Source organism: Phocoena sinus, chromosome 16 (genome assembly GCF_008692025.1).
Source record: "Phocoena sinus isolate mPhoSin1 chromosome 16, mPhoSin1.pri, whole genome shotgun sequence".
NCBI classification, from domain to species: Eukaryota; Metazoa; Chordata; class Mammalia; order Artiodactyla; family Phocoenidae; genus Phocoena; species Phocoena sinus.
In genome coordinates this window covers 76,266,692-76,278,906 of record NC_045778.1, presented here as the reverse complement: position 1 = coordinate 76,278,906, position 12,215 = coordinate 76,266,692, and the positions used below count along the sequence as shown (strand labels likewise).

The following is a 12,215-nucleotide window of genomic DNA, read 5'->3' as shown; positions in this document are numbered from 1 at the left end:
GAAATGGGCGAGCCTTCGGCTCCAAACACCATGCGTGGTCGCGGTTGTATCTGAGGTCGTCCCCTTGGTCGCCTGAACCCCTGGTACTGAGCTTTCTGTGAGGCGAGTCCTCTAGTCTGGTAAGTCCACGGGGATGCGTTTCGTAAAACCTGGACGTTTCCTAAAGGGTCATAAAGTTAGACAAACTTCAGTTAGAATCATCCTTCCTTCCGGAAACTTGCAAACCATTAGGATCTGCGCCTCGGGTTTTTGTTTGTTGGCTTTTACGATGAAGTCCCTTGTCTGGGAAAATCGCTGAAGGGACTTCGAGTCTTTTCCTCCAGCAGTCTTTGGAAGGTCAATTACTGGAAATCAAAAAATAGGAGTCGAATCTGGGTCCGACGACTGTGCTCCGCTGCCCCTCACAGATGTGATAGGTAGAAGGGCGAAGTAAATAGTAGTCATTGCATCCTAACGCCGCCAGTCGGCAGCAAGTGTGAGGAAATAAAGGCAGGAAAGGAACATCCCCAGACTTCCAAGTCCAGTGCATGAATGCAGAGCACCCTAGGTATTTTTTTTTTTTTTTTTTGCCCCGGACGCGCAGGCTCAGCGGCCATGGCTCACGGGCCCAGCCGCTCCGCGGCATGTGGGATCCTCCCGGACCGGGGCACGAACCCGAGTCCTCTGCACCGCAGGTGGACTCTCAACCACTGAGCCACCAGGGAAGCCCCACCCTAGGTATTTTAGTGTTAAAAAAGAAATGCTAAGCTGTGAAGAAGCATACAACAAATTCCCTCTGTGGGGATGTGGTGGAGAAAAATTGAATTCATGTTCTAGCTTTCACCTCATTTTAGGAGATTACTTCTTAGTCATATGAAGTTATGTCTAAAATGTGAACAAGTGAGTGAAAATCAGTGTATACTGGGACAAAATATAATCAGCAACCCAATGCTAAATCTGATATATTTGTGATTACAGAGCACGTACACATACATTATCTCATTTTCTTTCTCTTGGATCGAAGGTGAGCATTGAATTAAACATACTTTTCATTTCATGACATTTTATTGTCATAGGCCCAGTGCAAGATCCCTCTCCTTAATTTATTATTTTTCATCACTTACCCACACTCACACTCATTTCCTCCCCTTTTCCTAGGCAACCTTTTTTTTTTTCTCGTTTAAACATGGTTATTGTTTGTTTACTTAAGGTAGACTTTTTAAAGAGCAGTTTTAGGTTCATAGCAAAATTGAGCAGAAAGTACAGAGAGTTCACATATACCTCCCGCCGCCCCCAGTCTCTCTGGCTATCAACATCCAGTGTGGTACAGTTGTTACAATCGATGAACCTACACATACTATCGCCCAAAGTCCACAGTTTAGACAGGGTTTACTCTTGGTGTTATACATTCTATGAGTTTTGGCAAATGTATGATGATATGTATCCATTATTATAGTGTCATACAGAATAGGTTCACTGCCCTAAAAATCCTCTGTGCTCTACTTATTCATCTCTCCCTACCTCAGCAGCTGGTTATCTTTTTGCTGCCTGCATAGTTTTGCCTTTTCCAGAAAGTTATATAGTTGGAATCATACAGCCTTTTCATATTTGCTTCTTTCACATCTTTCATGGCTTGATTGCTTGTATCTTTTTAAGCACTGAATGATATTCCACTGTCCGGATGAATCACAGTTTATCCATTCACCTACAAAGGTTACCTTGGTTGCTTCCAAGTTTTGGCAATTGTGAATAAAGCTACTATAAACATCTGTGTGCAGATTTTTGCATGGACATAAATTTTCAACTTATGGTATCTGGGTAAATACCAAGGAGCGTGATTACTGGATCTTGTGGTAAGAGTATGTTAGTTTTGTAAGAAAGTGACAGACTGTCTTCCAAAGTGGCTGTATCATTTTGCATTCCCACTGCAATGAATGAGAGTTCTTGTTGCTTCATATCTTTGTCAGCACTTGGTGTTGTCAGGGTTTAAAATATTCTAATAGGTGGGTAGTGTAACCAAACAGGACCCTATGGGGCCTTCCCAGAACAGACCCCGCCATGTCCTCCGCCTGCCTCTTGTCTGTAGAAACACTTTAGCCTCCTAGGCCTTCCCCAGGTTCCAAACAGTAAATTTAATCAGAGAAGTGAGAAAATGCAGAAAGAAAGGAAAACAGTCAAGCAAGACAAAATAATAATAGTTTAGTCATTAAACAAAGTCAAGGACCTTTAGTTCCTCCTCAAGGGTTATAGATAATATTCTGAGCCAAGTCCTTTGAGCTGTTTTGCAGATACTGAAATCCCCACCAGGTGGAAGAAGTTAACTCTATGCTGCTAACAAGCACGTATGCATGGGGGTCCTGGAAGCAATCTCCAGCAGACACTGACGGATGACTATCTTCTCTGGTGAGGTTTTTGTTCATATCTTTTACCCATTTTTAAACTGGGTTGTTCATTTTCTTACTGTTGAGTTGTAAGTGCTGTTTGTATCTTTCGGATAACAGTCCTTTATATGTCTTTGCAAATATTTTCTCCCAGTCTGTGGCTTGTCTTCTTGTTCTCTTGACACTATCTTTGGCAGAGTGGAAGTTTTTCATTTTAATGAATTCCAGCTTACCAATTACTTCTTTCATGGATTGTGTCTTTAAAGTTGTATCTAAAATGTCATCACCAAACCCAAAGTCATCTAGATCTTTTTTCTATGTTATCTTCTATAAGTTTTATAGTTTTGCATTTAGCATTTAGGTCTATGATTACATTTGAATTAATTTTTGTGAAAGATAAAAGTCCTGTATCACATTTTTTTTTTTACATGTAGTTGTTTGTTCTACCTCCATTTTGTTGAAGACTTTTTTTCCTCCATTGCATTGTCTTTGCTTCTTTGTCAAAGATCAATTGACTATACTTGTGTGAGTCTATTTCTGGGCTCTGTATTCTGCCCACTGATCTGTCTGTTCTTTTTGCCAATACCACACTGTCTTGATTACTATAGCAGTAAAGTTGGGTAGTGTCAGTCCTCTGACTTTGTTCTTCTCCTTCAATACTGTGTTGGCTATTCTGGGTCTTTTGCCTCTCCATATAAACTTTAGAATAATTTTGTTGATATCCACAAAAGAACTTACTGGACTTTTGACTGAGATTGTGTTGAATCTATAGATCAAACTGGGAAGAACTGACCTCTTGACAATATTAAGGCTTTCTATCCATGAACATGGAATATCTCCTTTCATTGAATCCTTCTTTGGTTTCTGTCATCAGAGTTTTGCAGTTTTCCTCACATAGACCTTGCACAAATGTTGTTAGGTTATACCAAGTATTTCATTTTTAGGGTGTAATGTAAATCATGTTGTTTTAAATGTGAAATTCCACTTGTTCGTTGCTAATGTTATGAAAGCAGTTGACTTTTGTATGTTAATCTTGTGTCCTGCAACCTTTCCAATAATCACTTATTAGTTCCAGAAGTTTTTGGTTGATTCTTTGGGATTTTCTACATAGACAGTCAGGTCATCAAAGACAGTTTTCTTTCTTCCTTCTCAATCTGTATACTTTTCATTTCCTTTTTCTTATTACATTAGCTAGAGCTTCCAGTATGATGTTGAATAGGAGTGGTGAGACATTCTTGCCTCGCTCCTGATCTTTGTGGGAAAGCATCTTGTTTCTCACCATTAAGTATGATGTTAGCTGTAGGTTTTTTTGTAGATGTTCTTTTTTGAAATTTTATTTATTTATTTTTGGCTGCGTTGGGTCTTCGTTGCTGCCCATGGGCTTTCTTTAGTTGCAGCGAGCGGGGGCTACTCGTTGCAGTGCACGGGCTTCTCACTGTGGTGGCTTCTCTTGTTGCAGAGCACAGGCTCTAGGCACGCAGGCTTCCGTAGTTGTGGCACGCGGGCTCAGTAGTTGTGGCCCACAGGCTTAGTTGCTCTGTGGAATGTGGGATCTTCCTGCACCAGGGCTCGAACCCACGTCCCCTGCATTGGCAGGTGGATTCTTAACCACTGCTCCACCAGGGAAGTCCCTGTAGATGTTCTTTAGCAAGCGGTAGTTTCCCTCTATTCCTAGTTTGCTGAGAGGTTTTTTTTTTTTTTTATCATGATGAAAATGTTGGATTTTGTCAAATGCTTTTTCTGCATCTATTGATATGATTGTGACTTTTCTTCTTTAACCTGTTGATATATTACATTAATCAATTTTCAAATGTTCAGCCAGCTTTGCATGCCTAGAATAAACCCCACTTGGTTATGGTGTCTAATCCTTTCTATACATCGCTGGATTTAATTTGCTAATATTTGGTTGAGGATTTTTGCATATGTATTTATGAGAGATATTGGTCGTTGGTGTTTTTTTCTTGTAATATCTTGTAATGTCTGGTTTTGGTATTAGGGTAATGCCGGTCTCATAGAATGAGTTAGGAAGTATTCCCTCGGTTTCTATCTTCTCAGAGATTGAAAAGAACTGCTATAATTTCCTCTTTGAATGTTTGGTAGAATTCACCAGTTATTATGGACCAGTTATCTTTTTTAACAACCTGTTTTGGAACAAAATGATTTTTAAAAATTTTTATAAAAATTGTTTTATATTCCAGAACATCAAAATGAACTATTATGACTTCAAGTTTAGGTGTCCACTGTCTAAAAAGACATGCTTTTCAAGGACAGGTTCAAAAATAAGCATGTGATGTTGGCATAGAGCCATAATTAGAGTACAACCCTGAATTTGTAAAGCTTTCTTCACAGACCTCACTCCCACCTGAGACCCAGAAAAGGACAATCATGTGATGAGATACTTACTGAATATGTGGTCTCCTAAATTAGCAGGGTGCCAGCACGGTAACATTGCATTTAGTACCAGAGACAGAATATTTGAGAGTCCGGGTGGGTGAATTTTTGGGTCAAATAATGGGGCCCAGACCACTTGGGTATGTGAACTATGTCCTGCTTCACACACTCCCTTCTTCCCTCAGCCCCAGGACTGACCACTTTGCTCTAGGGAAGGGAGCTACTCTTGGCTGTACTTCAGTGGAGGAAATACTACACACCTCTGAGAGTGTAAAGGTGTGCCGTAAAACCATTCTCTTCTTGAGAATGATCTTAAGAATGTAGTATCTCCTTATCAAAGAAAGCAAGTGATAACTCACATATATCTAACTCAGAGTTGCTGCCTTTCCTCCAGAATTTATATAGTCAAGTGACCCATCCTCAAGAGACATCTGTGACCCATTTTCCCTCACATATAAACACATAACGTGAAGGCACACAGGTCACTCCTGTTTAGGATTTATTGTTAAACTTGATTTAAATCACTGTTAGATTGGTTATGTCACATGGGCAGTGTTAGCTGTCATCATCCTGTTTCTTCTGATCCTCAGAAGAGAATGGAGGCTGGTCAGTAATCCTTCCTGCTGGAGCAGTCACTCTGCTTTGAACCTGGGGTGAGACTGCTTGACTGACCTTACTTTGCTGGTTCTCTTCTATCAGTTCTGCCACTCACAGCCACAGGCACTGCATGGGACTCTTGCCTCACCTAGACGACCACATGGGCTATAGGAGGTACCCAGCACCCAGTTCCAATTTTAGCTTTAGCTAAATCTTCCCATGTTGGGGGTGTTCATTCTGTTCTTCTCATGAGAGCTTTCAATTCGCTGTGAGCCAGCTGCCTGTTCCAAACATGTTAGTTGACCTTAAGGGGAAGTGTATTCATCTGAGAGAAATTGAGCAGAAAAAGCAAATGTGTGACGACTCTGGGTTTAAGTTTCCGATCTGTATAATGAATGAAGTCCTCTTAAGGGGACTTAGAAAATCTGAGATTCCACCTTCTGACATCCCCAGTATCTTCAGAAGCAGATTTTCTCCTCTGGTTACTTTTAACACTGTTTCCTACCAACTCAGCACTCAAGTTCTTTAATCACTAACAGAAATTGCTAACAGTCTAACTGCCAAAGCCCAGGTTTATTTAAACATAGCAAGAGCCATAAGACCTCATCCCTCACCACTTTTGTCCATCTTCTCTTTTCTTTACTGATCCTTAGAGCTAAGCCTTCTGGAACCCCTTTCTAGTCACAAACAGATTTTTACTATTAAAAAAACCTTGAACTGCTTTACCTTAACCTCAAAATGACTCTGATAGCATGGCATCGTTCACAAACTCTCCAAAATCTCACTTGTAGTTGCTGAGAAGATTAACTAATACGTGTTTACTTTGTGGCCTAGGAGACACTTAGTAAATGCTGGTCTCCTTGGCTGCCACCCGCTTATAGGTCCGTGAAAATGAACTTCCTTACTTTACTCTCCAATGAGGTATTACTCATACCCATTTCAACAACTCCTCCTCTGAAGTTTATGCCAAAGTAAAATTATAAGCTTATTTGCTCCTTTTCTATAATCACCATCAATGTCATTTCCAGTTGAATCATGTCACCAGTCTTATCTTCCTTCTTAGCTTCTTTAAAAAAGCCTAACAAAGATGGCCTAAAGTGTGGGCTAGATACTCAAATGTTACCAAATCTTGAACTAATTTTACAGTATCTAGCGTTTTTCTGATTTCCCAAAGACCACTTTGCTCCTGGTATTGTTAGGATGAAAGCAAAGTAAATGACCTAATATGCTGAAAGTGGGTACTTAGACCCAGAATAATCATCAATCTCACTAACGCTACGAACCACCAAAGCGTCTGAGAAAAGATCAAAGGCACAAGAAGCAGTTCTGCTAAGAAGAATCTGAATGCTACCAACCTCTGGCTCACAGATGAAACAGATGTCAATTCCTTGGTTTCTTAAGCTTCCAAAACAATTTTCACAGAAGAAAGCAATTCCTAGAGATTTCCAACAGAGATTTTCACTGTTTCCTTACTTCCATCATGGTGTCATATGTTTAAAATTATTATAAAGATGTTTAAAACAATCAGCCCCCTCGAAAGCCTAATAAATGAGCCTCGTATTTTAACACTGCAAAAGTTAACCATTCATCGTTCACTTGATATTTGTGTACCAAATACTGCCTTAAATGCTGGGGATTCACACATAAATAAAGACATCGTCTGGTGTTAAAAACAAAGCTCATAATTTATTTGAGGAGAGAAAGTGAGAAAAAATGTGCACAGCACAGAGATAAACATAACTACAAATTTTAAAAATTTACATTGGCTGTTCACATTACGTTGTATATAAAAGCACAACTCTCAAAGGTAAAACTGGTAAAAAGGATTCTATAGCTTCCCCTTAACCTGCAATCTAATAGTACAACATATCCCTGGAAGGACTTTAATAAACATACCTCAAAATTCTACAATTATACATAAAGACAGGTAATTTTTATAAAAAATACACAATATTCAAAATGAGTTGTGAACATACTATGTAGAATTTTTGCTCAGTTACTTCTTCACAATGTACAAGTGTCACAAAAACATAACAAAAAATAATAAAACACATCCAGGGCTTCCCTGGTGGCGCAGTGGTTGAGAGTCCGCCTGCCAGTGCACGGGACACGGGTTCGTGCCCCGGTCCGGGAGGATCCCACATGCCGCAGAGCGGCTGGGCCCGTGAGCCATGGCCGCTGAGCCTGCGTGTCTGGAGCCTGTGCTCCGCGACGGGAGAGGCCAACAACAGTGAGAGGCCCGTGTACCACAAAAAAAAAATAAAATAAAATAAAAAAATAATAAAACACATCCAATAGTTGATTTAGCTTGGATACTATTTTGTTTCATTATTAACTTACCAAAAGAAGAGTTAGTTCACATAGATCTTAAAACTCTAGGTAAGCAGTCTAAGACCCCAAGAACGCAGGATAAAACAATCCCATGAAATGGGTTCATTATGAAAGTTCTTTTTAAGCCAGGTATTCTGAAGCTGGAGCGGATTTTTCCGTAGACGATACCATGTTATTCACGCTGGTTACTTTTCAAGCCACTCTTTTTTCTGGATTCGTTCACATTAGTGTACATTGCTGTAGATCCAAGCAGAATAAGGTTGTTAATATTTTTTAATGTAGAAGATAAAACCCACTTAAACAAAAGCTCTTTGCAGTTTTCAACAGTTTAAGGATATAAAGAGGTTCTGAAACCCAGAGTGTTTAAGAATCTGTTATAAGGCATGTACAGTTAGCAGTAAAACGTGGTTATGTGATTACCACCTACCTTATCCCCAATACCTATATGTGTATCTTTAAAGAAATCTTTTCCCCAATTTTAATCCTTCTCTTTACTAAGACTCTAGGGTAGTGACAGTGGGCACAGACAGTGAAGCAAGAAAAGCATGTAACAGTAGTGCAGGGTTCTTTTTTAAAGCTGCACACACTATCTCCGAATAAAACTCTACTACTTTCCCCACTTATAATTAACTGCTGTTACTAATGGAAGAATGCACAATTCTTCACGTCTTGTTGTTGTTTGTGCCTTATAACAGATTCTTAAACAGGAAAGGATACAGACTAAAATTAGCAAAGCAAAGGCACATGGAGCAGAGTCCAAGAGAAACCAGGTGCAAACATCCAGCAATGATGTGTGACAGCACAAGCAGAGTATTGCCAACCAAGGAAGCTCACCTGAGGCTTGGTGTTCAAGGTTTTTATTGGGGGTCAATCAGGTAGGCATGGAGCATCAATGTGCTGACATTAGTTTCTCAGTCTTTACCCTCTTCAGAGGCCAAACTAAAAGAGTATAGCCCTGGGGGCTTCTCTGATGGCGCAGTGGCTAAGAATCCACCTGCCCAGGCAGGGGACACAGGTTCAAGCCTAGGTCCGGGAAGTTGCCACATGCTGCGGAGCAACTAAGCCCGTGTGCCACAACTACTGAGCCCACGTGCCACAACTACTGAAGCCCATGTGCCCTAGAGCCCATGCTTTGCAACAAGAGAAGCCACCGCAATGAGAAGCCCACATGCCACAACGAAGAGTAGCCCCCACTTGCCGCAACTAGAGAAAGCCCGTGCCCAGCAACAAAGACCCAAAGCAGCCAAAAATAAGTAAATAAATTTATATTTAAAAAAAAAAAGGGTATAGCCCTCACCACACATCACACTGTTAGCACAACCTAGCTGGTGGGGCTGAGGCCCATAGTTAAAAAGACAATTTTATTAAGCAGATATTCCAGCAGCTTAGAGAATAAGACAGGAGTTGGTCAGGAACCAGGTCTTTCTTTGGAATGTGGGCAAGTTTTGACCATCCCACGCTTCACAGGTTAACCCTTTACTACAAAAACAGCTTTAGGATAAGAAGGTGCCACACAGGTGATAATCATGGATGTAGGCAGATTTAGCTACACATCAAGAGCTTCCCATAATTTCTACGTCTTCAGAAAGGCTGAAGCCAGGCTGTACTGAAAACTGTATACAGTCCAGCAATGTTGGACTAACCAGAACAGAGGTTATAAATGATGTGGCGGTGGCGAGCAGCTATAAATGAAGTTGGGGAAAAAGGGGTAGGAAGGTTACTCTTTCTTTCCCGCTTCTAACTTAATTGCAGGTCCAGCATTGAGGCAGGGTGAGAAGAAGGAACTCCAGGCAACCATAGGGCCTGCAGGGACCAGAAAGAACAGGAAGGGCGGAGAAGAGGTACAACTCAAGTGGTACCAGCTGGGAGGAAAGTTAAGTTCCTATAACCACCTTGCTGGGAAGTATACTCCTGGGTAAAAGGCAGGGCAAATACAGTAAGAACTCACTCTACTTAAAATTAAGATGGTCAATACCTCAACCGTCATATTACTAAATGAATGGGCCCAAGAAAATTAATACCACAAGTCACTTCTTTCTAAAATGTACCTTTCAAATATGCATTGGTTCATATCCTGAAAACAGATTGGAAATATGCCTCTAAAGAGCATATTGAGTTCTTACACATTAAGCTGTAATAAACTTTAAAATAAGTGAGTGAAAGAATTGCATAGTACATGCTAGTGATATTGGTGGTAAGTTTCCAACATCTATTTTATGATTTATTTCAAGGGGAAAAATAGGGCCAAAAAATCAGTTGCAATTCATGATGAGAGCAATTTATCGTATTAAGAGTGAGGTCAGTTCTGAACAACCACCACCCTGGCTGTGAAGAAAAAAGCATAAGCTTGAATTTACTATTTTTGCCTTTTTCTGCATCTCTTATTTTGTGATAAAGCTGCCAGCCAACTCTCACCAATCTATCAATTCCATACAACAAACCTGTACTCAACCCCTTTACCAGGCATAAAATAATTACTAACCTCAGCAAGCCTACATAGTAGGGAACACAAATATGTAAACTGATAAAGTCGGAAACCATAAGAGAATCATAAGAGGTACTATGGTACCTGACAAAGATTCTTGCCTGGCCAAACTTTATTCAGGCTCCTGAACCTTCTCCTAGGCTCATCTGGGCATTTCCTTGTAAAATCTAGTTTTAGCAAGAACACTGCTAAGTCAATTTAGTCAACTTATTTTAATTCCAAATCCCCCATCCTCCATATCTGACCACCCTTGATAGCTAATCAGGTTCCTCATCTTCCATCATCCCCTGGGTGATGTCTAATAACCCTGGCCTCTCACCAGCAAGAATTCTGTTAGGTTCAGGCACAATCATCTTGACCCTTGAGGTTTCTCATTAGTAATTTTCTATCCACTGACCCCCCTACCCTGCTCCTTGGCTTTAAATTCTCACTTGTCCATGCTGTGTTCAGAATTGATCCTGGTCCTACACTGAGGTCTTTTCCCCTATTATATAGTTCTGAATAAAATCTGCTTTTACTGTCCAGTTTGGGTTTTTCTTTGACATAAATTAAAAGTATAAGAGTAGTACAGAGGAATGGGTTTAATTCTATAGCAGAGTGGGGATCTGCTTCATTTTGAATGATGCACGGGATTTTCCCTGTTCCAAAAGAACAGGCGTTCCAGAGGGAAAAGGCTGTGCAAAGGTGGGGGAGATGGGAGGGCAGGGAGGCAGGTGGGAGCAGCAAGCACCGGAAGGAGAAGAGGGCAGTGCAGAGGATGGAGTGGAAGTGGTTGAGAACGAAGGCTGATGACAGTAAAGAAGCTCCCGGAACTGTTCAAATGAAAGCTAGTGCTTGAAAACAGAAGAAGCAGAGATGAAGAAAGATAGAACAGGTTTCCCCTAAGAAAACCAAGATTTAGTGATTTACTGGCTGTGCGGAAAAAAAAGGGGAGACAATAGGAGTGTAGTTTCCTGACTCTTGGTCCTTCAGCCTTATTCAAGAAAGTCAAAGTCCAGGTGATAGTACTGACCTGGCTCCTTAAAGTGGAGATGGGTGTTTCTGATAAAGAGCCTATTTTCTTTGGGCTGTCCAAAGCTGGTCCTGTGAATTAAAGTTAATATATAGGAAGCAGGAACTATAAGACAAAAATACTGATGTAGACAACCGAGAATGCGTCGGCAGTATTAAAACACCTTTGCAAATTAGGCCCTTTACACTCAAGGCCTTTGGAACTCTGACATTCCACTTTTCTATATTCTAACTCCCTTTTTTCTTTCAAAAGGTGGAAAACTCACCTGCACAGGCCTCTTCAGGAAGGGGACAGATAGTGGTGGTGGGGAGGGACCATCTACCTTCCTATCCAGGGGGCATCTGGGAAGAGCCACCCGCTCCCACTTCCCCGGACCCAAAGCTTCAGGGTCTTTCAGCTCCAGCTCGCATTCTGCTCCACCGCAGACCCGAGGCCGCCGTCCTGCTCGCTCTTCCCGGGGCCGGGAGAGCAGACCCCAACCCCCTTCGGGCCCAGGCCTTTCTCCACCTTCCACCCAGCCCGGGGGACACGAGGACGGCCCAGGCCAACTGACAGGGCGAAGCGCCAGGGCCACAGACCTTCCTCAGACGCCACCCGCCCTGGCCCCACACCAAGGGCGACACCGTCCCAACCTCCTCCTCAGCTAAAGCCGAACGACCGGCACCCACCTGACACCCTCGGAGGAGAGAGCGCGTGTGCGGAGCGGGCTGAGGACTTTCTGAAAAGGCGACTCCACTGCCCGGCCGCCGCGTCCCCAGCCCCCCGCACCCCACCGCAGTCCGCGGAAAGGCTCGGCGTCCGCGACACAGACAGCAAGGGTCGGGACGAGGTCCTTCAGGTCTCGAGAGCCACGACACCACACCTACCTCACGACGTACTCTCCTCACCGGACCGACCCTGCGGGTAGGTCCAGACACCGGCATCCACACGACATCTCCGGGGCCAACGTCAAACCATCACTGGGTTCCCACGCTAACCGCATGGCGCCTGCGCACAGCCCAGCAGCTGGACCAGGCTGTCAGTGCGCATGCGCCTGACT

The 12,215-nt window shown here is 42.3% G+C and overlaps 1 long non-coding RNA gene across 1 annotated transcript; it reads right to left on the bottom strand.

The window, feature by feature from the left end:
- Positions 1–7,009: 7,009 nt before the first annotated feature.
- On the bottom strand, positions 7,010–12,178 carry LOC116741950. The gene is made up of 3 exons (XR_004346318.1): positions 12,043–12,178; positions 11,177–11,247; positions 7,010–7,916 (listed from the first exon to the last, which is right to left on the bottom strand). It is a non-coding gene; the product is annotated as an uncharacterized LOC116741950 (long non-coding RNA).
- Positions 12,179–12,215: the final 37 nt, after the last annotated feature.